This window comes from Alexandromys fortis, unplaced genomic scaffold (assembly GCF_014885135.2).
Source record: "Alexandromys fortis isolate MF-2015 unplaced genomic scaffold, M_Fortis_MF-2015_v1.1 scaffold_60, whole genome shotgun sequence".
NCBI lineage: Eukaryota > Metazoa > Chordata > Mammalia > Rodentia > Cricetidae > Alexandromys > Alexandromys fortis.
In genome coordinates this window covers 497018-523439 of record NW_026067946.1, presented here as the reverse complement: position 1 = coordinate 523439, position 26422 = coordinate 497018, and the positions used below count along the sequence as shown (strand labels likewise).

The following is a 26422-nucleotide window of genomic DNA, read 5'->3' as shown; positions in this document are numbered from 1 at the left end:
TTATTGTGAAAATAAACATTGTAAATCACGGCTGACCCAAGCAGACTAATAAACACAGATACATGACCAACATGTGGAAACCGATGCTTTCACAGACGCAGAGCAGGCAAGAAAAAGAATGAAATAACTCATTACAAAAACCATGCTATTTCCTATAGGATCCTCTCTATTTAGTCTTAGAAAAGAAAAGTATATTTAATTGATGCTCTCTTGGGAATTCTCCTACTCTGTCTCCTGCTTGAATTTCTTAGCTTCCTTCTTAGGACATCTAGGAGATGGTGAAAGAAGTCTGATTTTTTTAAGGTAACTTTGTAGCCATTTAAACAAATATTGCTCGCAGGTTGTATTGTCCCATATGGGCTGTCATAGACTGTGATTCAGCAAAAATAAAATTTATGCTAAGCAAGGAGTGTTACTCAAAAAGAAGAGTTATGGTAAGGCCAAGCTATTTGGTTCTCACCCCCACTGCAGCAACCCATTAATACTGTAAGTTAGGTTTTTGCTTCTTCTCTGTATGCCCATCTTAATGATGCTTGCCCCACTTCCATGCGAACCAGGAAGGGGGAGAGTCCCCAGGGGAGAGGCAATCAGACAGCTCAGGAAACTCTCAGAAATCCATCAGGATTTCTCAGAGCCAAGGGTTGAATGGAAACCTCAGCCATCTGTGTCTAAACACAAATATCTTGAGTTCAACTCAAACATCACTCAACGCTTCAGAAAGACAAATGCCTCCTGCTTTTTTCTCATCTGTGAATCCTGGATTTTGTATAGATTCATACACACATACATAATTATACAGGGCACGGAAGCAAGACTGTCTAGCGGAAATCAATAGGAAGAGGCTGGAGGGAATGGGAGAAGGAAGAAGCTGGTGGGGGATAAATATGATCAAAGTCACATACAGTTGTATGAAAATGTCTTATGTAGTCTATCATCATGTACAGCAAATGGATGAAATATATAAAACACACAGGGAAGCTGTCTCACCGGAGGAGACAGAGAGTGCCAGACATGGGTGAGAAGAGAGTGGCAGGGCAGAGAGAGAGAGAACTGGAAAGCAAGAACCTTTAACACTTTAACAACAACGGGTGAATTCAGAAGTCAGAGGACAAGAAAAACAAAAGGATAATGAGATAATTAAGGTGAGGTTAAACCTTTGGACCCCAACTTACTAGGTCTAAATAGTAGATTAACTTGATTTATGTTGCTATTGTCTTACTGGCATGCCTTTTCTAAACCAGCACATATGCTCTGAACCCACTTTATTTTCCTTATGTCCTTTTTATTTGTTTGCTTTGAGACAGCCCTGATTGTCCTGGGACTCATGCTGTAGACTAGGCTGGCCTCGAGCTCAGAGACCCTCCTGCCTCTATCTCAAAAGTGTTGGGATCGAAGGCATATGCTAACACTGCCCAATCCTACATTCTTACAAAGAGACAAATTCTAATTTTTGCTCCATGTCTACTGGTATTGTTATCGTTGTTTTGTGATTAACTGCAAAAAAAAAATGTTTTTGTTTGGAGGCAAATATTGGCTCCTCTTTGACACTGGTCTTAGTGATATTCAAGAGCTGATTGTATGAGCCTGTTCCATCTCTGCTAAGTAGGAAGTGTAAGAGCTGACTTCTGCACCGTGCTATTACCAGCTTATATTTTAGATTAGTGTGTGGATACCATTAAAATATTTCTGGAGGAATGCTGGTATCCTAACAAAAAGTCAAAACAATGATAAGTAGGTGAATATCAACTATTCCATAGAAACGTTTCCAAGAGCAACAATAGAGCAACCTTAAGAACGAGTGGGAATGCTTCAAGTATTCTGAAATGTTTTATCCTGTTTCCTAAACAGCTTCCAAAGCCCTGCCAGATCTGTGAATGAGAGGACACATTCATGTTTTTACCCCATCTAAGAGCCTTTGAAATTGTTTTGTATGGGAATCTAAAATGCTAGACTTGTTCTCAGAGGAGCTCAGAGCGAAGGCATGCTCATTCACAATGGACTTGTGCAAATGTAATGAGAGCAGCTTTGGAAACTCTTCGCACTACAATTAGCATCGCGAGAGGAAAAATCTGCAGTTTAATACAGCTCTAGACTGCACATCTGCTTGGAGACGTCTGCCTGTTAGCTGTGGCACACTTCCACTTATGAACTGGAAGTTGTATGCAGAGAAAGACAATCTGACATCTGACAGAAGTTTGCCTTGCTTTTAAGAGAAAGTATAGCCAAACACCCTCATCCCTGCTGTATAGGCTACCTAGTGCTAAGCACTGTAAAGGCCCCATGTGGCCCACTTCTTATGTTTATATCTTTCCTCTCAGAAGCTCCAAAGCCTCTACTTGAGAAAGAACAATCCTTCCTTAAGGATCTAGCAGAGGGTAACCTTCTCTTTGATTTTATGTTCTTACCACAGTTGAAATATGCTAGATGGTTCCAACATAATACATTAACTAGTTAAAATAGTTAATTTTGTACAACTGATGAACTAGTAGCAAGAAGCTTCCTGCCTAAAAGAAATCAGGAAAAGTCTGCAGCTTCCTGGAGACACGGTACTAGAGGGGAGAGAAGATGCCCAAGCATTTGAGGAGGACACTCAAATGAACGAGGCCATCAGAAGACACAATAGATGCCAACTATGGTGCATGCTTTGGCTCCAGTGATGTTATTGTAGCCCCCTTTCTGTTCTTAAACGCCACAGTCTCAATGTTTACTGCCTCCCCAGCTTCCTACAGCACACTCTTCTCACACAGTCTGATTGCATTAGGAAGAAGGGCCTCTGGGAGGGGATTAGCTCATAAAAGGAGAGGAATCATGAATAAAATTAGAGCGTTTTGGAAAGATATAGTCCAGAGAGACCCTTCCCCTCTGCAGGGTAAAGACACAGTGAAGATTATGTCTATCAGGAATTCAATCAGTTTTCCTAGAAGTTGACTGCAGTGCTACCCTGGTCTTGGATTACTGGGGAAAGTAAATATTTCATACATAGGTTACACAGTTCACAGTATTTGAATGAACACCTCAACAATAACACCATGGTACCGCTTCACACACACGTTGTAACCATCTTCTCCAAAGAACAACGAAGACTCTCACCCATTAATATATCCATGAGCTTCCTCTATTTCTATAATGATATAGTATTGGTTACAGACTAACCCAAGACATAAATTTGATATTAATTATCTAGTAAAAAAAAAAAAACAAGTGGAAGGAGCTGTGTGAGCTTGGAGTCGCCACAGTGAAGGAAAGGCCTTCAACATCACAATCGTGCTTTCTAGAAGTGTTTGGAGCTCACATCTGGAACTCAGAACGTCCTTCCTCCATTGTCCTCTCTGCACTGATGTGGGAGTGTCATATCAATCTGTTGATTTCATTGGTTAAGCATTAAAGAAACTGCTTGCCTGGCCCTGATAGGTTAAAACATAGGTGGGAGGAGTAAACAGAAGAGGATGCTGGGAGGAAGAGGAAGTGAGCTCAGACTCTGCTCTGCTCCCGGAGAGACTCGACAGGCCATGCTCAGCTCTCCCGGGGAGACTCGACAGCTCTGCTCTCTGGAGCAGAGACGCCAGGCTCCGCTCTCCCAGGCAGCTCCGACCCAGGATGGACGTAGGCTAGAATCTTCCCGGTAAGCGCACCTTGGGGTGCTTACACACATTATTAGAAATGGGCTAAATTAATATGTGAGAATTAGCCTAGAAAAGGCTAGATAGAAATGGGCCAAGCAGTCTTTAAATGAATACAGTTTGTGTGTTGTTATTTCGGGCATGAGCTAGCAGGTAGCTGGGGTGCTGGGGACGCAGCCCCGCCGCCGCTCCTATTTCAACACTGCACCTTTTGCTTTCCCCCCAGCAACAATTCACCTGATTTGCAGTGCTTTGAAGAGGTGACCTACAACCTCATGCATTAGTGTCTCCCTATGTGGCTCTGCTGCACTTCTCTACAGGGGTAGTGGGCTCTGTACCAGGGAGAGAGAGCTCTCTACTATCACAGTCATAGTGGTGAGTCTGCTCCTCCTGATAACTACAAGAAGCAGCCCACAAGCCCAAGAATCTTATTTTTTGTTGTTTTAGTAAATGGCAAGTATTGCCTATGATGGACAGAAGTGCCGTCATGTGCAGTTGTTAGGAATGCTGTAGCCTGCCATCATTTCTGGTGTCACTCTTTGTTCTTGGTACTCTGCAGATTTCAATTGATTTAGAAATGCTGAAAACTCTCAGCGTAAGAGAAGAAACTACTTCGAAAGTCAGGAAGTCAATGAATGAAAGAAAATAATGTAGTCTCCATTTCTGCATTAGTATTGCCATTGGGATTTCGAAAGGCTGGGGGCTGGATTTAAAAAAACAAAATGAATGAACAAAAACAGGGCTTCCTCATGGTTCTGGAAATGCAAGGGTTGCTCCATTGTGTTGGGAGCAGTGAGACCCTAGATCCTGAATTTCTTGTAAGCAACTTGTTATCCCCTGATCTGAGTGCCTACAGCTGCTCTGAGCAAGAGACCTTCAGGAGTTCCTCATGGCAGGAGAGTGATTTCTGGTGGGTTTGGCTGGGGCGTGGCTATCTCTATATAATCTGCCCCTGAACACAATAAAGGGGGCATTCTTGGGGAATTTAAGGATGACCCGTGTCCCTGTCTCTCTGTCTGTGTGTGTCTGCATATTTTAACCTCCAGCCCCTTGCCTGAAGCTCACGAACTGGGTGCCAGTGCACAGAGCGCAGACACGGGGGCGCGGTGCGTGGCACCATTGCATGAGACAAACACAGATCAACAACTTATTTTTTGTTTAATTTGCTTATTTCTTAACCTGGCTCTCAAAGCTTCATGATTAGTAAAAAAGGCCCTTGGTTTTCAGGAAATGAGAACTACGATGTTCTCATCTCAGTTTTGATTTTATTGTCCACTTGCTTCTTCCTCTATCTTATGTATCTTAGTGGGAAATCAGAAACGAAGATGAGTTAAGGATGGACGGCAGGCAGCAGGCCACTTGGGATGAAATGATCTCCGTTGTGTTTTCATTACTGGGCCTTGTGATTATCTCTCATTTTAATCATTATAACATCCTACTAACTAGCCCCATCTCCATCTGCCCCCACTCCCGTTCCACAGCTCTGGTACCAGGCCAATTCCGTTACCACATTGACGCACACTCTCTTATTGCTTTCCTGTGTAACAAGGATAGAAACCATCCATGTCTTTAAACTGATGTAGAAATGAGCCCCAAACTGGCCAAATATGTTTATAGTTTTGCTTAGAAAATCGTTCCACGGCTGTTCACTCATGTATTTCTCATTTTACATTGATCAGACGCTTAAATAATGCCCAGATACTTGAGGTATTTTTACCTTCCTGCATTTTCTTCTAGTTATTCTCCTGTTTTGAAAGCCCTTAGACATTTTCTTCATTTAGAAAATTGCTACCCGATATTCGGGATTCATCTCAAACATCAGTTTAAAAATTTAAAGCTATAAGATGGACACAATATTTTCCTGAATTTATTTTTATAGAAAATCCCTAGTCAAATACCACGGGACTCATTTCCTCCAGTCTAATCTTCTGGGACACTTTATGGAATCACTTGGGGGTGAATACTAAGTTAGGTTCCAGTGTCACCATTCCTGGGCCAGAGGGGCAGGAAGGCTTAAACAGAGGCCAAACTCAAGACCACAGGAATGGGGAGGGGGGGAAATATAGGCTGAGGAGATAACTGACTCGCTAAGCAGAGGAACCATGGAGCTCAGACTTTGCCTAGATTAGCATGGCATATGAAATAATTGAAGGATTGTTGAATGTCGGAGTCTGTCTCCGGTGAGAGCACTGTGGGCTGAGCCGGGGCTGCTGCAGAACGAGAGTGCAGATTGAAAAAATGCAGACCACCAAGGCAGTGATCTCTTCTCCAGTTCTGGTCTCCTCCTGTAGCAGAGGTCTCATCCGACCTGTGTCTGCCTCCCTCCAGAGCAGGGAGGCCCCAGATAAACAGCTTTCCTGAAGCAGCTCCGCGCTCCGGGTGGCCAGATGGTAGTTCCAGACCTGTGTCGTTTCCGGGACAAAACAACCAAGTTCACGGAAGCTTATTTGTGTGGCATGGTTGGTGTGCCTGGATCGGGGTGGGCATTAAAATGGGATTTGGTTATTGGATATTCCAGGAACCAGTCTCTCAAGCAGCAGGTCTTCTTTTAGGCCCTTCTGGACTTTGCTCTGTCTGAGGCCACTGCGGCTCTTTTGTTTGATGGTGGCCATCCTCATGCTCTTAACCTTGTGAGGTTACCTGGGATCATTCATCCGTCCCGGCCAGTCCTGGTGCCGGAGTTTGCTAAGCTTTGCTGCTAAACCCAGCATTTCTCTTTTTAAAAAAAAAATCGCTGAATGTCAGTTTGAACTTATTCTATTTTTTTTTTTTTTCACAGAAGACAATTCTCCTTAGTTACCGCTTCCTGGAGGTTGTTCCGGCCCTCTACGTGTTCTGTTCAGGCCCAGTTTTGATACCCCTTGCCCAGTTCATGATGACCAGCTGCCGTTTTGGTGTACGGTCACTTGATGTTCCACGGGCAAGCACTGTGTCACTAACAAAAGCCCAGTAGCAGACCGGAAGCTATTTCTCAAATGCCAGGCCAGTCTCTGTTGCAAATATCATGACCTTGCTTCAGGTACACAGGGCCATGCGTCATTATTCTTCTCCTGGGGTTTAGCAAAAGTTCCTCAAGGCCTCTTGTACCAGCACTGATGATACCTTATTTTAAGAAACCAGTGGACATTTTCTGCCTAAGTCTTATGCCCATATCCACGGACATGTTTTCAAATTTCCCCTGCCTTGCTGTACAGTTACCTGAGAAAATAAAGGCGTGTCTCTTTCAAAAAAAAGACTAACGAGAATTCTGATGTAAGGTTACTAAATTATCTTGGTTTATTTCTCTGACACTGTCAGAAAAAATGGCTTGAGTTAAAAATTAGATGAGAAATTTTTGAACTAGACAAGAAACATCAACTTTTGGGTCCTCCATGCCTACTATTTTCAAAGGGTTTCAGCTGAGTTCTGATGTATCATCTCCCCAGTACTTTGTCTTTAAGTCAGCATCTCTGTAGTACTCTACAAGAACATCTTGCAGTTAGTACGATTATTACACTGTACATTATGCATACCTGGCTCCCTGCATCTAAGCACTGCCCTCATTATTTCGGATACTAACCTGTTCTACAATGGACTTTCCTCCGGCCTGCCCCGTAGAACAGAAAGGAGCCACCGCTGAGCTTTGTCATTGCCGTTTGTGCCTCCCTGACAAGCTCATTCCTGATGACCGTTGCATGAGACGTCACTTGGGGCGCCATCCAGACTTATGAGTCTATTCCAGCATGGCTGTCTTTGAGGTTTTCAATTCCTTTCTGTCCTGTGAAAAGGCTTCTGCCATCCAGTGACGCTGGATGAGAGCCATCTTTCTGCCATGCTTTCAGGAGTAGCTCTAGTTAGTAGTGCAGTCATTTCCCAGGGTTTCTCCCAGAGTATTAAATCCTCTATCGTTCAAGAGAATGCTCTCAGATAAATTTTCTTGTATACAATTTCATGATTTGGCATAGGAACCAAGGACTTAGAACCTCATCCTTTCAAACACACCATGACTAGTTCTTACTGTTTCCTTGGGGAAAGCCTCTTTCTTTCCTATGGGATTCCCATGACCCTAGTTGGATCAAATACCAATCCAAGCCATGTTATAAGTTTATGGGAGGTGGAGGGACCTTAAAGTTGAGAGTCTAATCAAGTAGTGAGGGCAGAACTAGGAACTGTTCTTCCTCAAGAGCCATGGCTGTGAGAAGGACTCTTCTGGCTCTGGTAGACCAGTTAGCTAAGGATGTGTCTCTAAAGAGTTGTTTTGGTGCCAGAGTTTCTTGTCGATCATTTGAAGTCTCAGCTTCACCTATATATTCAAGGCTGATCCGTCCAACCTTGGCTCCATTGTACTCTCCTAAATGTTCTTCTTCAGACAGCTCCTGTGCAATCTCCTTGCATGAACATTTCTCCTTCAGAGTGTGTTTTTCGGGGAATCTCAGCTAAGAAAATATATATTTCTTTATTGGTGCTCCACATGTTCCTCTCCAATATAGAAGCAATTTTGAAATTCATTGGCAGGTGGTAATGCCATGCTGTACGAGGCCGTGGAGAAAACTGAACGAATGAAAGTGCCATGTCTTCACAGTGAGAATGTGCCACTTCTTCACAAGGAGAAGAGATGTTTGATGTTTAAAGGGGTGGACGATATGAGCAGGTTATTTACAAAAAAAAAAAAAGAGGGTGGTGTCATGGAGAAACTAAAGAAAGAGAGAGATGGGAAGAGAATGGGTATCACAATATTGACGGGTAAAAACAATAGCTGAAGAGCTGAGGATGCCATAGGAAGCCCAGATAAAGGGGCAGAATCACAAATGAAGTATCACGATGGCAGCTCGCCTTAGGAGACTTGCCTGTGAGAAGAGCTTTTAGGTGACTCTGGGCAGATTCAGTCTTGGTGAGAACTGGAGGAACACCTGGAGCTTACTGCTCTTGGCTGAGCTGCATCATGCCTCATTAATGGTGTATCTATTCTCTTTCTTCCCTCCGTGCATCACTAAAAACTCAAGATGAAAGCCTGCCATTCTAAAACATATTTGGCTCAAAGAAAAAGATGCTACCCGGGACTATAAAAGATCTCGCTTTAATGAAACTTTAATTAAACTTTGCTTTAATTTGGATCACAATGAAGAAAATAGGGAACTTTTCATGTTGCTTCAAGTGGAGAGGGCTGATGTCCCCCATGAATAAAATGTTGCATTTAAGTGTCTTTCAATCTTTTGCCAGTTCCACTCTTACTGAAAATCCCCTGCGACAATACAATCAATTGTTTGTTATTTCCTTTGCGAATCAATATGTCTCTTGGACAGATACATTAGAAACGCATTGTGTGTGTGCGCTCTGAAATGTTAATAAAAACAGTGATAACTAGGGAAACAAGTCTTAGGAGCATGAAATTCAAATAGGTCCCAAGTTTTTCCTTAGATATAGTTAGCATAACTCTATCTAGTATGAAGAAGAAACCAAATGGGAGCATAGAAGACGCAGGAAATGACACTATTCTGAAAGGGTCTTAGGGGTTAAACATCTCAAAATATCTACAAAGTCCATAGCTGAAAACATCATTTCTAGAAGACACTCAACTACAGCATGTTGTGTTTGGACTCTGGCCTGTTTCAGAGAGGATGTGCATGTTGTCAATAGCAGTGTGTTTGTTACCTCTTCAGGGAGTGGTGGTCCACATGTCAGGTTTGCCTTTGGCCACAGATATCTGCCAAGAACAGAAATCTGCCCTCAGCTGTACAGAGTAGAAGAAAGTTCGGTAAGGTCTGAAAAAGAACTCAGCTGCATCTTGTATACTGAAGATGATATGTGGTGTGTTACCTACAGAATGGAAAAAAAGATGCACCCTGGCCTTAATCACTTGAAAATATTGTTAGTTGGCATTGTATTAAATGGGATTTTTCTAAAGAAATGGGTTCAACAGAANTATTGCAAATGGTGATAGATTATATTGGCTTATGAGTCAAGGGTTGAGTATTCCAAAGATGGCCATCTGCATACTGTAATGATAAGAGTAAAGGCAGAGGACCCAGTAACTACCTGTCCTTCCTTCCAGAAGCCAGTCCCACACTGAAACTCTAATATCCCTGGCAAGATACTGTGGCTGAATCCACATAGAAAGTCTGAAGAAGGTGGAGTCTGATGACAAAAGCGGTTATTATTAGACATACTTCCTTACACGGACCATGTGAGGGCAGCCAACCTCACAACCGTTTTCCCTCAGAACTCTTCAAATGTGGGCAATCGCTGACTGGTGATGCCCACTCCATGGGAGGCCTCCCTCCCCAAACTAATGCCCTAGCAACACCCCCATCAATACCCATCAAAAGTACATTTTATCTCCAAATGCATTTCGAATCTATTTGGTTTCAGTGGGACAAAACTCAGGAAAAGATTGCCTCCCCACTCAGCTCAAGAATCTGTATTTAATAATTCTTGTGCCAAATTCAGTTCCCTAGGTTTGCCGATAATGTTTTTATGGGAACACAGCAATGCTTGTAATTTATGTTTTGTCTCTAGATGCTTGCACACAACAAAGGTGAGACAGTGCAACTGCCTCTGAATACAGCTCACAAAGCACATTTATTATTGGGCATAGATCATATCCATTGTACATAGTAATAGGTTTCATAAAGACATTTTCATACAAGTATATATTATCTGCTTCTTATAAAACAAACACATAAACCCTTGCTGTAAGGAAAGTAGCTCACATCTGAAAACAGATCCTATTATCTGTGCAGGGCCAAGTATCAGTAGCAAAATTATGTACTAGCCAGAGGAATCACTCCAAAGTATGGGCACATGTTGCTTACACATTCACTTATATTTATGAAAGACTCTGATGGGAGTAATTACTTCAAATACATGTGTAATTCATATGTAGTTCATATTGGTTTAGTTGTAACATAAACATGTAAATATATATGATGTAGATTTGTAACTTACATTTTGATTTGTGAACATCACCATACTGTTACCGTGTCATTAACACCTACACATTCTATTAAGTCCCTGATGACAACCATATTATTCTTCTAGGTCCTAATTAATCTCTGAGCTTCAGTAGAGTGAGCACTGGGCTGCTTGCGGGGAAAACAGAAATTTCTCCAAGAACACAGGGTGTAGTAAGATCAAGTCCTCCTCTGGATGCTCTGAGCAGTTTCTCTTAGACCTGCCTACCTGTAGTCTCACTCGGAGTATCCCACGTTGTTCTCTTTTTGCCAGTAGGGCTAATGTGTTTCTAGGCTACAGATCTACAGCTGTTGCACGTGGATCAGGAGACCCTGAGATATCAACATGTGCTGTGTGTGTGTGTGTAAATACCTCAGCCCTTAAGGATGCCATACCTCGCAAAGTCCTAGAATGGGCAAGGTGCCAACTAATGGGAGTCATTCTCCCACTGCCGTATCTTCCCCTATGCATGGGCAAAGCAACCATAGGCTGAAGTCTCTGAGACTGTGACCCAAAAGAACCCATTAGGTGACTGCTGTCAGATATTTCTGTCGTGTGACTGGAAAAGAAATTAATATGTTGTCTTTAATAGGATATTATTTTGAAACATCGAGGAAAACATATGTGTGAATCTCAGACTTTATGAGTGGGAATCAGGCTAGGAAAAAGGGAACTAAAAGAGATGACTTAGTTCTCTTCTGATATTTGGAGGTCTGGTGAGTGTGACTAGATTCAGCACTTCCTCTCTGGAGAGCGAGGGCATACAAGATACTCTCTCCTTCTTTTGGGACTTGAGTCCGCTTTTCACAAAAGGAAGAAGAGTGAGCTGAATAGGGTCACTAAATATAAATTCTAAAATAGCCCTTTACGATTCAGAATTGATCCAATTTAAATGCATTATTGAAATGATTGAGATAGCCCGGGTTGACAAACCCCCATATTCTATCATGAGCTTAAATGATTTCAAGAGCTAAATGAGATGAAATTTGAAGGGCATGTTTTTGTACATACGTGTGTGACTGGGAAATTCAAGGTAGCCCATGAAGGATCTGACAAGCATTTCCTCCCTACTTTTGTCCTGAGGTCGTGTGCTGTGAATTGTTCTGATGATGCACTGAAAGGTGGCTAGATCTGAAAACAAAATATTGGCTGAGACACACGCGCCATAGATGTAGCCTTCATCTGGGAAGGTCTTGGCCTTCTTAACTTCAAAGGGCTCTTCACTACACAGAGAAGGAAGCTTAAGCCTCAACGGGGCCTCAGCCTTGCCTTTTCAAAGCTGTAAATATCACATCGCAGTTGATTAAAAAGGAATTAGAAAATAATTTCCTAATTGTAACCAATGTATTATACTATTAGGAAAGGAAAATAGCAAAGTGCTTTTTCTCCCATCTAATGGTTTGTGCTTAATACCATAATAATGTTCATTGAATTTTGTTTTGACTGTTTCTTATGGTCCCACACCATGTCTGATGGAATATAACCACATGAAAACAGTAAAAGCAGATTTCTAATGCTGTTATACCAGCATAAGCTGGGACAAAAGAAAAAAATTATTCATAAATCTTGAGCTCAGTTCTCCCTCTGTTTCCTTATTCCCCTGACCCCAAATCTATCTCTAAATTTTTAAGTGATAAAATATATCCAAGATGGAATCTATTGCTAACTTAATAACATAGTGACAGAAAAATATTATCTTTCTAGTGAAAAGTAATGTTGAATCTTCTACATCTTTTTAAAAATACATTTTTAATTTTTAAAATTAAATGTAGTTAAAATTTGCCACCTTCTCTTTCCTCCCTCAGACTTCTGCAGAGACTAGCTCTCTCTCAAATCCTAGCCTCTCCTTCTTTAATTACTGTTATGTATGTATGTAAATACACATATAAGTGTAAATTATATATACCTATGTGTACACACACACACACACAACCTGTATATGATTTCAGGGTTAACCATTTGGTATTGGATAAACAATTAGGGACAGGAGCCTATGTGTTGGAAGTTCTGGGACAACCCTGACCAACAAGTGAAAAGGGTCTTTCATGCTTGGTGTTAGGATAGTTGTCCAATAGTCTGTGGATCTTGGACATAGTGTTGTCAGCCCAGATGGGAATTTTTCACTTAAATATAAAATGTATGTATGTATGTATGTATGTATGTATGTATGTATGTGTATATATACGTGTGTGTATACACACATATTGCGTATATGTATGAAATTAATATTTATCTCATTAAATGAAATATATAATATAAATAAACAAATTAATGTTAATTTATTTCTTTTAATATGTTCAATGGAAAAATATATATTGATATTTGTATGATACATATGATACCATATGTAGATGGTTAAGAGTATGGTTCCTTATAACTTTTGCATACATATTTACTGTTATTTATTCTCCTCTCCTGTGGTACTTTGAATGAGAATGGTCCCCATATGCTCATAGAGAGTGGCATTATTTGAAAGGATTAGGAGGGGTGACCTTGCTGCAGTAGATGTGGCCTTGCTGGAGGAAGTGTGTCCCTTGGGGTGGGCTTCAGAGTTTCAAATGCCCAAACCTGGTCCAGGAGCACATGCTCTTCCTGCTGCCTGCCAGCCCTAGGTGGAACTCTCCGCTACCTCTCCAGCACCCTGACTGCCTGTGTGACGCCATGTTTCTTACAAGGATGATAATGGATTAAATCTCTGAACTGTAAGCCAGCCCCAGTTAAAGTTTTCCTTTATAAAAGTTGCCGTGGTCATGGTGTCTCTTCACAGCAATAAAATCCTAACTAAGACATCCCCTTATTTTGTATTTATCCCTACTTCCCTAACTAAAATCACTGCATTTTTCTCATATTCTTCAAATCACTTGTACCTTTCTAGTCTATTTCTATCCACTACTGATGACCATTTTTACTTTCATGATTTCTGCAATTACCCCTGGTTATACACTCACATTAAAGGATTTGGAGCTAAGAGCAACAGATAAGAGAAAACATGGGATAGTTGTCTGTCTTGGCCTGTGTCACCTTATTCAATATGATCTTTTCTCATTCTGTCCATTAACCTAAAAACTTCATGACTTCAATTTTCTTTAGAGTTGAATAGTATGCCATAGCGCGCATATATATGTGTGTGTGTGCATGTATGTATGTGTATATATATACATATATATAACTGCATTTTCATCTTTTGTTCATCAGTTGAATGGCTTTTGGAAGGATCATTTTTTAAATGGGTTGCTCGGTTTTTGGTGGTGGTGGTAGTGATGGGTTTTTTTCTTTATTTGTTTTGACTCCTTGTGTTTTGAGTTTTGTATGTGTTCTGGATATTGATCTCTGTCAGGTCTATAGCTGGTAAAGACTGTCTCCCATTTGTTGGCTCCCTCTTCCTTCAATTAGCAGAGGTTTGCACAGCTGTCAACCGTTGCCTTCAATTACTGGGCAGTTAAGGTCCCGTGGGAAAGTCCTTTCTTAGACTTGTAGCTGGTGGAACACGACTTGCGCTTCCTTCTAGCAGCTTCACTGTTCCAGGTTTACTTGGTTCATTTGGGGTCAGATTTTGTACTAGGTAACAAACAGGTTTAATTTCATTCTTGGACATGCAGACATTTCGTTATCCCAGCACCAGCTGTTAGCGATGCTCTCCTTTCTCCAGATATAGTTTTGGCATCTTTGTAAACCAATAACTGGCTGAAACTAGGGGTATTAATGTTTGGGTCTTCTGTCTTGTTCCTTTGGTAACATTTCTGTTTTCATACCAGTACCATATTGTTTCTAGTAAGAGAGCTCTGCAATATATCTTGATGTATGTAATGCTAAACCTTCCACCATTGTTCTTTCTGATCAAGATTGTTTTGGCTATTTGGAATTTTTTTTTATTTTTGTAGCTTCATATGTATTTTACAACTTGCTTTAAAAAATCTATTTATATGAAGATTATTTTGATTGGGATTACATTGAATTTGTAAATGACTTTTAGTAGAATGCTCATTTTCACTGAATTAATCTATTATTTAATAAGTATAGTACCTCTTTCTATTTACTTGGTCCAGAGATTTAAAGTCTTCAGTGTAGAGGTCTTTTATCTCCTTCTTGGGGTTTATTCCTAGATGTCTTATTGTCTTTGCAGTTATTGTGAATTCAAGTATTTAAGTCATAATATGCTGTGGAGAGTGTCTTTTTGGTCTGTCTTATTTGGTATTTGGTGTTCTTGTGTATGTTGGAATGCTTTCCCCTAGTTTGGAATTTTTTTCTATGATATTGTTTAAGATTTTGTCTATACCATTGACCTGGGACTCATCTCCCTCATTTATTCCTGTAATTTGAAGGTTTAGTTTCTTTCATGGTGCTCATCATTCCCTGGATTTCTTTTCCCATGTATGTATGCATATACATATATGTATATATATATTCTTCACATTTATGTGTATACACACATATATGCATGTGTGTATATATTCTTTACATATACATATACATACTTGTATGTGTATATATGTGTGTATATGTATATATATACATTCTTCACTTATTTTATCTAGATGTTTGAGTCCTATACTTGTTGTTGGGCTTTCCCTGGAGTTTTCTAGCTGAGTTAGCCAGTTTTTCAATTACAGCTCCATGTCTGCCTAGGTTCTCTTTGATGTTTCTGTGTCCCTTTATTGAATTCTGTTTCTGAACTCTGGATTACCACATTTCTATCAGCTTTATGTTTGTATTTTCTTGGGAACTGAAACTTTTTTTATATCTATTTATTTATTATGTATACAATATTCTGTCTATGTGTATGCCTGCAGGCCAGAAGAAGGCACCAGACCCCATTACAGATGGTTGTGAGCCACCATGTGAGAGATGGCTCAGAGGTTAAGAGCATTGCCTGCTCTTCCAAAGGTCCTGAGTTCAATTTCCAGCACTAAAACTTTTTAAGTGAGTTCATTCACTTTAAGGTCATTCAATGTTTCTCTGTGTCTTGTTTAAAGTCGTCCGATTCTTTGATGACGTTTAGGATTGTTCACCCTGGGGTTCATCTAGGTAATTATCATTGGTCAACTGTTTATAGGACTGTTGAATTTAAAGGCAGGGGTAATGCCTTGATCTTTTGTATTTTTTTTTTTTTTTTTTGTGTGTGTGTGTGTATTTTTCAATGAGGTCGGGGTATTAGTGTTTCTTTGGTTAGTTACTTGTCTGGTATAATCAAAGCAGATTGGGACAGAACGCAGGATGAGTGGACTGGTTAGGGTCTGAAGTTTGGATGCAACTTAAGTGGAATGCAATGAGGTTACATAGGAGGCTGGCTGTGCAGCACGTGTGAACGAATGTAAGCCTGAAGTTTGGAAGTCGTTCTGGGAGCTGGAGAATGTGCTTAAGGGAGCCTCTGGCTGACTCATCTTGCGTGAGATATTCAGGATCTAGCTGGGATTCTCAGCTATTCCTCCAGCAACATCTGGCTGCATGTCACCATGCTCCCAGCCATGATGATAAAGGAATGAACCTCTGAAGCTGTAAGGAAACTCCCGCAATTAAATGTCTTCCTTATAAGAGATGCCGTGGTCATGGATGTCTTTTCATAGCAATAGAAAACCCTCACGAAGACACTAGGGCCCAACCCAAGTGGGCTGGGATACAAAACACTTTGTGCACTGAAAGCTTAATTCAGCAGGTTTAGGTCACTCCGACTCTGTATATTTTCCAGAAAGGCTTGCCTAACTCTTGGGAGTTGATTTCCCAGTCCCCAGAACACTCAGTCCTATAATAGTACTTTGTGTGCCTAAGGCCCTATGCCAAGAGGCACCCGTTTTATCAGATTATTCTTGTGATTTATGAAGAAATTCTGATTTCTCCTGGAGAGCTGAAGTCTGAGAGCATGACAGTAGTCACATAGAGGCGACATTGTCACTGTGAGTGTCTGATACGAAAACACAGATTTCAGGCCCAGGAGGTCTTCACTACTTGGATACACCTTGTTTTAATCTAACTTGACATAGCTCGACTCCCCCCCCCCCCCCTCACACACACACACAAATATTTCCTTTATTTTATTTCAGCTTTGGGTTATAAATACAGTCTCTCACATTTCCCCTGGTACTCCTGAGTTGTGGGTTTAAAATCTTCCTTCAGAAGTCACCAAATGAGAGATTCCATCTTCTTCTGCTTTGCCCATTCCCTCCTCGCTAACCTTTGCCTGGGGCCTCCCACCTGCTGAGGCATTGCGAGTCTTTTTTAATTAACTTGCCCCTGACCTGTTCACGGGCTTAGTCACCCCTGTAGCAAGCTCCTTTGTCCGCAGTTGAAGCAGTCAGCTCAGGTCGGGGATTCAGACAGGAGGCAGATTTTCCAAGGGGGTGGGGAGGGGTGGACACCAAGACCTGTACTGCTAAAATTCTAAGCTGTCTGTTACTTATTTGCCAACACTTCCAGTTCATTGAAAGATTAAAAATCGAGCAGCACAGGGCAGCTCACGAGTGACCCAAAGCTAACAGGGAAGCAAGCAGACAGGGAGTGTGGTTAGCACGTTTCTCTCTCAAACACACAGAGAGGCTGGACCACAGAGAACAATACTTAGCTAACTGTAAAGTTAAACCCATGACAATAGAACACGGCTGCTACCTGTCAAATCCACAACCCAGAAAGTCAGAGCAGGTGAACTGTCAATGACAAAATGTGGTCATCCATCTTCACCTACCTGATGACACATGTGTCTCCCACCCAGCCAGGGGTAGAGGTCTGTGACAGGACCTGGGCACAGAGATTCACCCACATGGGTGAGTTAATGCTGCTGCCCTTGTGCCTACTTCAGACATCCAGTATGATACTGTGCTCAAGCAGCTGGCCCAAAGTAACAGAGCCCAGATGCTGCAGTAGAAATTCAAGCCACAGGGGACGGGCTGCGGTTCTCACGCTCACGACAATAACAACCATGATGAACCAAGGCCTGGGGTAACCAACAAGTCCTCCCGGCCTACTTGACTTGCTATTCTCACAAGTGCTACTGTGTTTGCTTGCCTTTGTTTTTGTTAGAAACTCACTTCACCTGTCCTCTTGTCTCAGGTTTTCTTCACTGTTTGGGAATTGTTCTAAGGCAGAGATCCCTAACCCTAGTCCATTTCACCCCAAACCCCAGGTGTTTCTTTAGGTCTCTTGTAACAAAATCAACACTTGAGGTGTATTCTCATGTGCCCACTCTGTGCGTATTTCACTTATCGCCACCGTAGGCAATGTTTTTATTCTCAAGATGTCCCCTTTCCTACCAAGAGACTGACAAAACCAACTGAAGTCTTCTAAAAATCTACATATATTATATAATAAAACTTCCATTTTTTGGTAAAGGTATGCTTACTTTATATGTCAAGGAAAATTCAGCATGTTTTCTTCAATATTGCATTATAGGAGGGCTGAAATTATCATTGTAAGGACACGTTTGTTTAGAAGAGCCAAAAATCTCCAGTTCTATTTTACTTTCTATCAAGGCTTTAATACATTATGACAAACTTAGGAGCCGAAACCAACTCTTATTACCAAGACTTTTCCCAGGTCGGAAGGCTACAGTATCCAGACTGGTTTCTGTGCTGCAGGGTTCAGAAGGTCAGAATCCAAGTTGCAGTCAGCAGGGCTCAAAATGAAGGACCCGGAGGACAACCAGCTCAGGACTGGGCCCAGTTCCTTTTAGCAGAATATTCCTCGCAGTGTAGAAATGGGGTTCTACCATTTTTCTAGCAGTTAATGAGCTGGTACCCTGGCTCCTGGAGGCCTTTCCCTCCAGCTCTTGTATGTGCAGCCCAGCATCTCTATCTCAAGCACGACGTCTTGAATCTGTCATGTACTTACGCTCTCCCTACTTTATCTCGTCTGCCTCATGAATTTTCTCACCCCAACCAGAGAAATTCCTTACTTTAAGGACTCATGTGGTGAAGTCAATTCTACAAATAAAATCCAGAATCATCTCTCTATTGGAAAGCTAATGATCTGAATTACGTTTGCCGTTTCTTTTGACAAGTGAAGTAACGTTTTTGAAAGTCTGGGGAATTAAGGTTTGGATCCAATTGAGTAAAGCCAGCATTCACTTGTCAGTCCTTGTCTCAAAGCGTAGTGACTCGAGGGTATTTCAAGTCCACCTAAATATATCCTTCTGACAGTAGACACAGGACCCTCATCAGTCAGCATCTCTATCGCTTTCTCTAACTTCAGGCCTATGTTCTCTTCCACAGACTGGGAATGGGGTTCACAAAAGTTTTTTTATGGACCCAGAGTCAGTTAGGTGACGTGCTGAGTAAAATAAACAAGGAAACAATGTCATCATTTCTGTTCCACTGGATGCAATTTCCCATCCAGAGGAGTTGAGAGCATCCCATTACTGCTAGAGGAGGAACAGCAGACCTGGATCCCTGATTCTTTAAGAGCTGAAAGCATAGGGAATGTGGTACATGTGTAACTGGAACCAGAAAACACAGACATGATAATAAATATGATCTATCTTGTTATTTTCCATTCATACAGTCTAGGAAGAAAAGGCTCATGGCAAGAAAATTGTATCAACTCTTACACTGATACCAAGGGATTAAATAAAAAACATGTATCCCTCAAGTTCAACACTGAAATGATTTGCTCGTTGGCATGTCCTTCATTATCGTTTGCAATTTCCATGTCATCAAAGAAGAGTATGTGAGTGAATATATTGTGTCTACATAACAGCAAACATATAGCAGTTGAACATTTAATACATGTATTGTCTCATATAGCACAGGAAGCAGGGTAATCCCAGAGCTGGGAGAGTAAGCAATTCTCAAGGGTTCCTCCTCTTGTGTCTTTTTAATTTCCTTGGAGTTTGAGTTTCCTTGGGCTCATTCTTTTCATCTTTCTCAGATGGCTGGCTCAGATCCAGGAATCACAAACACTTGCACATAATCATGTCACAAGCGAAGAAACAAGAGCTAGAGAAATGGCCACTGTGTCTTCCACAGGAAGTGAAGCATATTCATACTCACCCTCCAGCTCATAGGTAGTAAAAGCCACAAAATATGTACATCAGAGACACAGAGAATGACTATTTGCCCATCAATAGATACTCAGGATTTTTAAATGTCTTCTTTATAATCAAATGACAAAGCCTCGATTCTTCAATGTGAAGAATGAAGCGGGGGTCAAAGAAAAGCCTTGGAACAAGAATTGCACATCACAGCAAAATACCGTGTAATAAACAGTGAGAGACACAATGACAGTCTAAATACCTAAAGTAGCATTGCCTCCGATTTAAGATCAATTACCTGTTGAAGACTTACTAGGAGGTCCACAGAGAAAATAAACCACTTATCAATACCACAGTGTGAGCATGAATGGAGGCCTAGTAAAACGATGCACATTTCTCTCACGGTAGAGAATAGTCTCTTGTCTATCTGTCCAGCTCTCTATACTTTTAGCATTGTCATATACTTATAAAAATATAAAGTTATAACACAAGAAGCAAAGAGATAGTAGCTATTTAATAGTTTCACTCATTGGTTTGGTCTGGAATACCATATCTGACATTTAGTCATCAAGACAGAAGACAGAAAGATGATAGGTTTAGCTAGCCAGCTGGACAAAAATAGAAACAATCTCTATTTATAGCTAAGTTAAAGAGATTTCTAGCAAGGAATGTTTTCATCTATTGACCAAACACACCAGTGAGGTAAGCATTTCCAAGACCTCCATCATTTGCTATCACTGACTGCAGGTAGTTTTAGAATAAACCTGAAGAATTATGCCCTTTGTAACAACACTGTTTTTATGGGTTCAGCATTTCTGTAGCCCTGGCTCATAAGATTTTCATAGGTAAAATAATTTCACTCAGAATAAAAACAAACAGACAAACAAAACCCTGCAATCCCTTCAGTGCTGTGCATTCCTCAATAATTGTACGACCCCATCATTTTCCATGTGTTATGCCTGGTGTATGTTCGGTAAAAGTCAAAGCTAAAAAACAATAAAGCGTAAGTAAGTTTCAACCAACCTAATAAAATCAGTGAAATCCCAGGCATGTCTGTGGCTGTATCCTGAATGCATCTCAGATCCCAAGTGAAACAATATAAATGAAACGGAACACTTCACCCCGTTCCACAAATTCCCTCTGCAGCCCTCTCAGCAGGATGAGTTATAGCCCAGCGGAAAGCCTCTGAAGCTCCCAGCTTTGTACTGTGCCTGTTTTGTTCCATGTGAGAGGTGGGGTCTGTGAGAGCCTGAACTAAAATGATGGCTCGCTCTGCGTCGGAAGCTGCAAGGCTTTTGCATACATAGATCAGTCCTTTGCAAAGTCGAGGCTGTGAGGGCTGCGCCTCTTTTCAGGAGCAGTCACATATGGCTAGACCCACAGTGGAGGGCCACCCTGCTGACTTGCTGGGCACGCTGCCCGCAGCCATTCCACTAACATTCTCCTGGCTCCTTTCCTCACACGCTTAATGCCGGGAAGTGTCAGGTGCAATGTAGACCAGGCTGGCACGTTGGCTGACTGTTCCAACGGCTGGGACTTTCCGTCTGACAGGATTTACCCAGTCGTGATGGATGATGGCTGAGAAACGAGAGGGAAGTGAGAAAGGAAGCTGGCTGCATTACGCCACAGGGGGGTCTGTAAAATGCCCACCTATGAGACGAGAGGAGAAGCTCGGTATCTGACAAGAGTTGAGGGAATTAAGAGTAATTTGATTACAGGTGCTCGACTGGCATTCATTTTCCTCTTATTATCTGAGAGCCCTCCCTGGAGAGAGAGAGCACTAACCTTCAAGGGAGCCGATGAATGGCTCTATTAAAAGCTCTGTAGTCTGTTCATGGCTCCGTAGCATCTGACCATTTTATGAACCCAGCGGAATTGTAAATAGGAAACAGAAGAGAGGAAATGTCTTCCTCAAACACTGTACAGATGACGAGGTCCGCCTTCAGTGATTTGTAATCCAAAAAGAGATGCAGTACACAGATAACATAAGGCGAGCTCATAACTGCCCCCACCTGCAAGGGCCTGCGACGTGAGCGCTCCCCTTAACAGGCAGGCTCTTCAACGCTGTGCGATGCCAAACTGTGAAGTCTCCTTACAAAAATAAACAAGATTATGTTAAATAAAATGTGATCGATTTTAGATGTTTTACTAATGATACTTTATTTCTTTTGTTTTATCTTTGTGGTTGCCGCTGTTTTTTTGTTTGTTTGTTTGTTTGTTTGTTTTTATGTAGTCTTGGCTGTCCTGGAACTAGCTCTAGAGACCAGGCTGGCCTTGCAACCTCCCCACACCAAAAAAAAAAAAAAAAAAAAAAAAAAGGATTGAAAACAAAACCACCTTGGAACCTGCAGTATGTCACACACATATCCTTCTGTCCCAAACAGCTTTACTTGCAAATGTCCAATGCAATGCGTCATTGGTCTGGTTTGGACCCTCCCTCTGGCTTCTGCTGCACCATCAGTAATGGATCTTCACTGGGACTCCTCTTGTATATCCTGCTGTTGCCCTGTATAATGGGGATCCTACATCTTGGTTCTGTAGGACCGGCCCCTTCATGCACCCCAGCATTTCATGGATGGGGTAGATTCTGGGGGTAGATCAACTCAAAGCCCTGGAACTAGGTCTGGGTGGCAGCTGACTTGGTCAGTCCAGCTGACTTGGTCAGTCCACCTGTGGGCTCTCCTGCACCTATGCCGCCAAGGCCAGCTCTCCTGCTTTGCCTTAGTAGGGGGGTGGACAAGCTCTCCTGTGGCAGTGGGCAAGGGGGCAGGACCAGCTCTCCCTTGCTCACTTGCTCAGGGCCAACTCTCTTTCACCCACACCTCCAGGGTCAGGTCTCCAGCACTGCCCCAGTGGGAGGGAACAACTCTCCTGCACCCAGGGGCAGCTCAATAGTGCTGCCCAGGCGACGTGCTTCTGGTTTTTTTTTTTTTTTTTTTTTGTTTTTTTTTTTTTTTTTTTGTTTGGTTTTTGTGTTTGTTTTTAGAGACAGAGTTTTTCTGTGTAATTCTGGCTATCCTGGAACTCGACCTGTAGATCAGGCTGGTCCAGAACTCACAGAGATTCACCTACCTCTGCTTCCCATGTTCCATATTCTTAAATCTATAAATGTTAAAAGTTTTTGGGCTATGTAATCATATTGTTAATTGTAGACATTTACTATAAACAAAATGGTGACAGCTGTGTTTCTTCATTCATTTTATTTCCTCTTTTGTCTTTCCTCTTATTAACAGTTTACAGCTAAACAAGACTTGAAGATTAGTGTCATGCACCTACCTACAGACAATCACTTATATTGCTTCCTATTATATTATGAACATTATCTCCATTTAACAAACAAGAAAACACAGCTGAAAAAGCCTCAGAAACTTCCCTTGAGGGTCCCTCATTTGACAACCACAAACACCTTCATATTCACCATACAATGTACGCCATTCCATTTTTTTTTACTGGAAAAAATGAAATTAATAAGTTCTGACTAGTCTTTTGTTCAAAAAGGAAAATAAACTCAGACCAAGATCTACATCTTTGTTCGTAGGATAAAACTTTGCATTTCTTCATTGTAAATCTAAAACTTGTGAATTTTCAGGGAGACTCGGTTGACACGAGGTGACAATCATGACTCAAGAACTGTACCTGGAGTCACAGCATCACTTGTCCACTGAACCTGCCTCAAATGGTTGGAAGACTGACCTTCTATTGATGCCACTTTCAAAGTCACCCCAGGAGAGAGTCCAAACAGGCCAACAACAACCTCTTTCCTGAAAACTTAAGGCTTTTTACAGGCAAAAAATTTATTCTCTAATCCTTTAGAGAAAAGGTAGAGAAATTGGAGGATTTCTGAGAAGCAAGAGCTATGCAGTAGAATCTAAATCTTACAGGATTTTGCTTCAGATGATGAACAATCTCAGGACTCTCAAATACCCACTAGTTACTTGTTTAAAGGAATACTTTTACCTTGTTTTGAAAGAGTGTCATTTCTGTATTTGACCAGTACATACAACCCAAAGCAACTAAAGGACTTCAGCAGATGGGAGCTGTGGTCTGACTCCAGAACCACACCGGTTTTTGTTTTTGTTTTCACTTCCTCGATGCCTCCATGATACTATGGTATGGTTGCCATCATGGCTTCCACTTCAGAAATCTGGCCTATAGGAACATGAAGTAAGTGGTCCTTGTATTGCTTCATAACATGCTGGTGTATGGTTCCATCAGAGTTCAGAAAGGCTCTTTCTACATGACCCCACACTCTCAGAATCAGGATTACAACAGCAAAGAACTGATATTTAGTGTCAGTAAGATGCCAAGTATTATGTTATGTCTTTGACACATGAAACTGACACACATTTTAAAAATTTAAAGGAAGTCCCTAAATGTTATCCTAAACCTCATTGTATATTAAAATAAGTTGAGGTTTGGTAATGTGGTGGTTTGAATGAAAATGCCCCTCATTGACTCATAGAGAATAGCATTTTTCGGAAGTGTTTCTTTGTTTGAGCAGGTGTGTCCGTGTTGGAGGAAGTATGTCACTGTGTGTCGAATTTGAAGTTTCAGATACTCGAGCCAGGCCCAGTGTCACCCTCTCTCTCTGTCTGACAATCCAGATGAAGAACTCTCAGCTACCTCTCCAGCACCACGTCTCTCTGCACACTGCAGTGCTTCCTGCCATGGTGATAATAGAATAAACCTCTGGACTATGAGCCAGGACCAATTGGATGTTTCCATTTATAAGAGTTGTTGTGGTCTTGGTGTCTCTCCACGGCAATAAAACCTGAACTAATGCAAGCAGCTTAGCAAGTTTTTCATCTTGTCTGAGATGTTAAGAAAATACTCAAGGTCATTGAAGTGAAGTTCTGTGATGAAGAGGCCACACAGAATGAAGCTGACTACCAGTCACCTCAAACTTCTGCTCTAGCCACCAACTCTACAACGCCTGGCCAGTTCCACAGGCGTAGAGTGAAGAACAAGATCAAAACTGGCAAAGCAGGACAAGAGCAATAGCTCACAGGGAAAACGTGCTCGCCACAAAAGCCTGATGACCAGAGTTCAATCCCCAGGACCTTCACAGAGACTGAATGAGAGAACCAAGTCACAAAGCAGTCTTCAGATTTCGCCATATGTACCATGGCATGCATGCGCCCATCATACACCCATACACGTAATAAACACTTAAAACTGTAACGTAAAGAACTGAAATAGCAGCAGATTTGCCAAACAATAAAGAACGCAAAAATATAAAATTACAACTAAAGTAAAATAAAGAAAATCTATAGACTTTTAAAGAACACTGTCATAAGAGAATCACAATAATTGAACACGCATTAAATAATTCAGAACATTATGATAATTTTAATATATTCTCTGGAAAATATTAGTTGGATAAAACTGGATAAACTTAAAAGTTTGGATGTTAAATTATCTATACTCGAATGCCTTGCCCTGGAAGATAGATCAATAATTTGGAAAAACAGTACAGGATACTCTAGGGTGCACACAACTGTATGCACACATTCAGTCACACTATGCTTAGTTCAATATTTCAGGGTCAGAGAGCAGTTTCCATTAAGAAGGCACACTGATCTGCACTGGCTGGCTTCATGTGTCAGTTGGACACAAGCTAGAGTCATCAGAGGCAGGAGCCTCAGTTGAGGAAATGTCTCAATGAGATCCAGCTGTAAGGCATTTTCTCAATTAGTAATCAATGGAAGAGGGCCCAGCCCATGGTGGGTGCTGCCATCCCTGGGCTGCTGGTCCTGGGTTCTATAAGAAAGCAGATTGAGCAAGCCAAGGAAACAAGTCAGTGAGCAGCTCCACTCCACCGCCTCTACATCAACTCTTGCCTCCAGGATCCTGCCCTGCTTGAGCTCCTGTCCTGACTTCCTTCAGTGATGAACAGCAATGCTGAAGTCTAAGTCAAATAAACCCTTTCCTCCCCAATTTACTTTTAGGTCATAGTGTTTCCTCGTAGCAATAGAAATTCTGAATAAGACATGATCCAAGATCCAAGATACCTGTGTAGAAACACTTATTTTTCTCCCAAAGAACCCAAGATAATGAATGAATGGCTGATGTTTTGATTAGGAAAAAATGCTAGATATTGTACAGATGAAGCAGAAGAAAATGGAGACAGGATGGCAAAGACGGGAATAGAGTAGTTTATGTTAACTACTCCATTTCTTCAGTAGAGACTTACTCAAATCAAATTGATTGAAAAAAAATCAAAATAATAATAATAATAATGAATGGAAGTCCAGAACCTCCCAGCGATATCCAGGACATATGTGTAGACCTTTTGTTCTTAGCTAATCTTTGTAAATTTTAAGCCAAGATGAAGAGTGTATAACCTTGCATGGTCCCAGAGACATACACCAGATTACAATGCATAGACCAATAGCCAGACACTAGCTGCATGGTGCCTTTTGAAATTAACCCCACCCTCACTCTACCTCCACTGCTCTGTGTGTCATACCAAAGGCACTGACCCCACATGCCCTTAGAAACTGACAAGCAAGTGCTATGATGTACCAGTTCCAGTTCCTGAAATTGGAATCCTATGTCACCTTCACTCTATGAAGTAACTAGATTGTGTGCAGACCGTAGATATCAATAAGATCATCCTACAGTATGCTCATCCTTACTCCTACACACCCCAGAGACATTGAAAATTGTATTCTGCCTACATTCTTTTTCACCTTGTCTTTTTAATGTATCATTTTAATTACAAATGTGTGTATGAGCATGTGGGTACCCTCTTACTGCTATGGACATCCTTGCACAAACACCTGGGACAACTGAGTGGCCCTGTATCCGAGTCCCTAGCCCTACTACATATTGCCTCTGAAGCACCTAACTAACATGCATGGAAGGGTGGGCTTCATGCTTCTACTGCTCCTCACATCTAACCTAAATCCATTGG

General features: G+C 41.5%; 1 pseudogene; it reads left to right on the top strand.

Moving 5' to 3' along the window:
- Nucleotides 1–5858: 5858 nt before the first annotated feature.
- LOC126505966 (ATP synthase F(0) complex subunit C1, mitochondrial-like) lies at nt 5859–6254 on the top strand (annotated as a pseudogene).
- The last annotated feature ends 20168 nt before the right edge of the window (nt 6255–26422 follow it).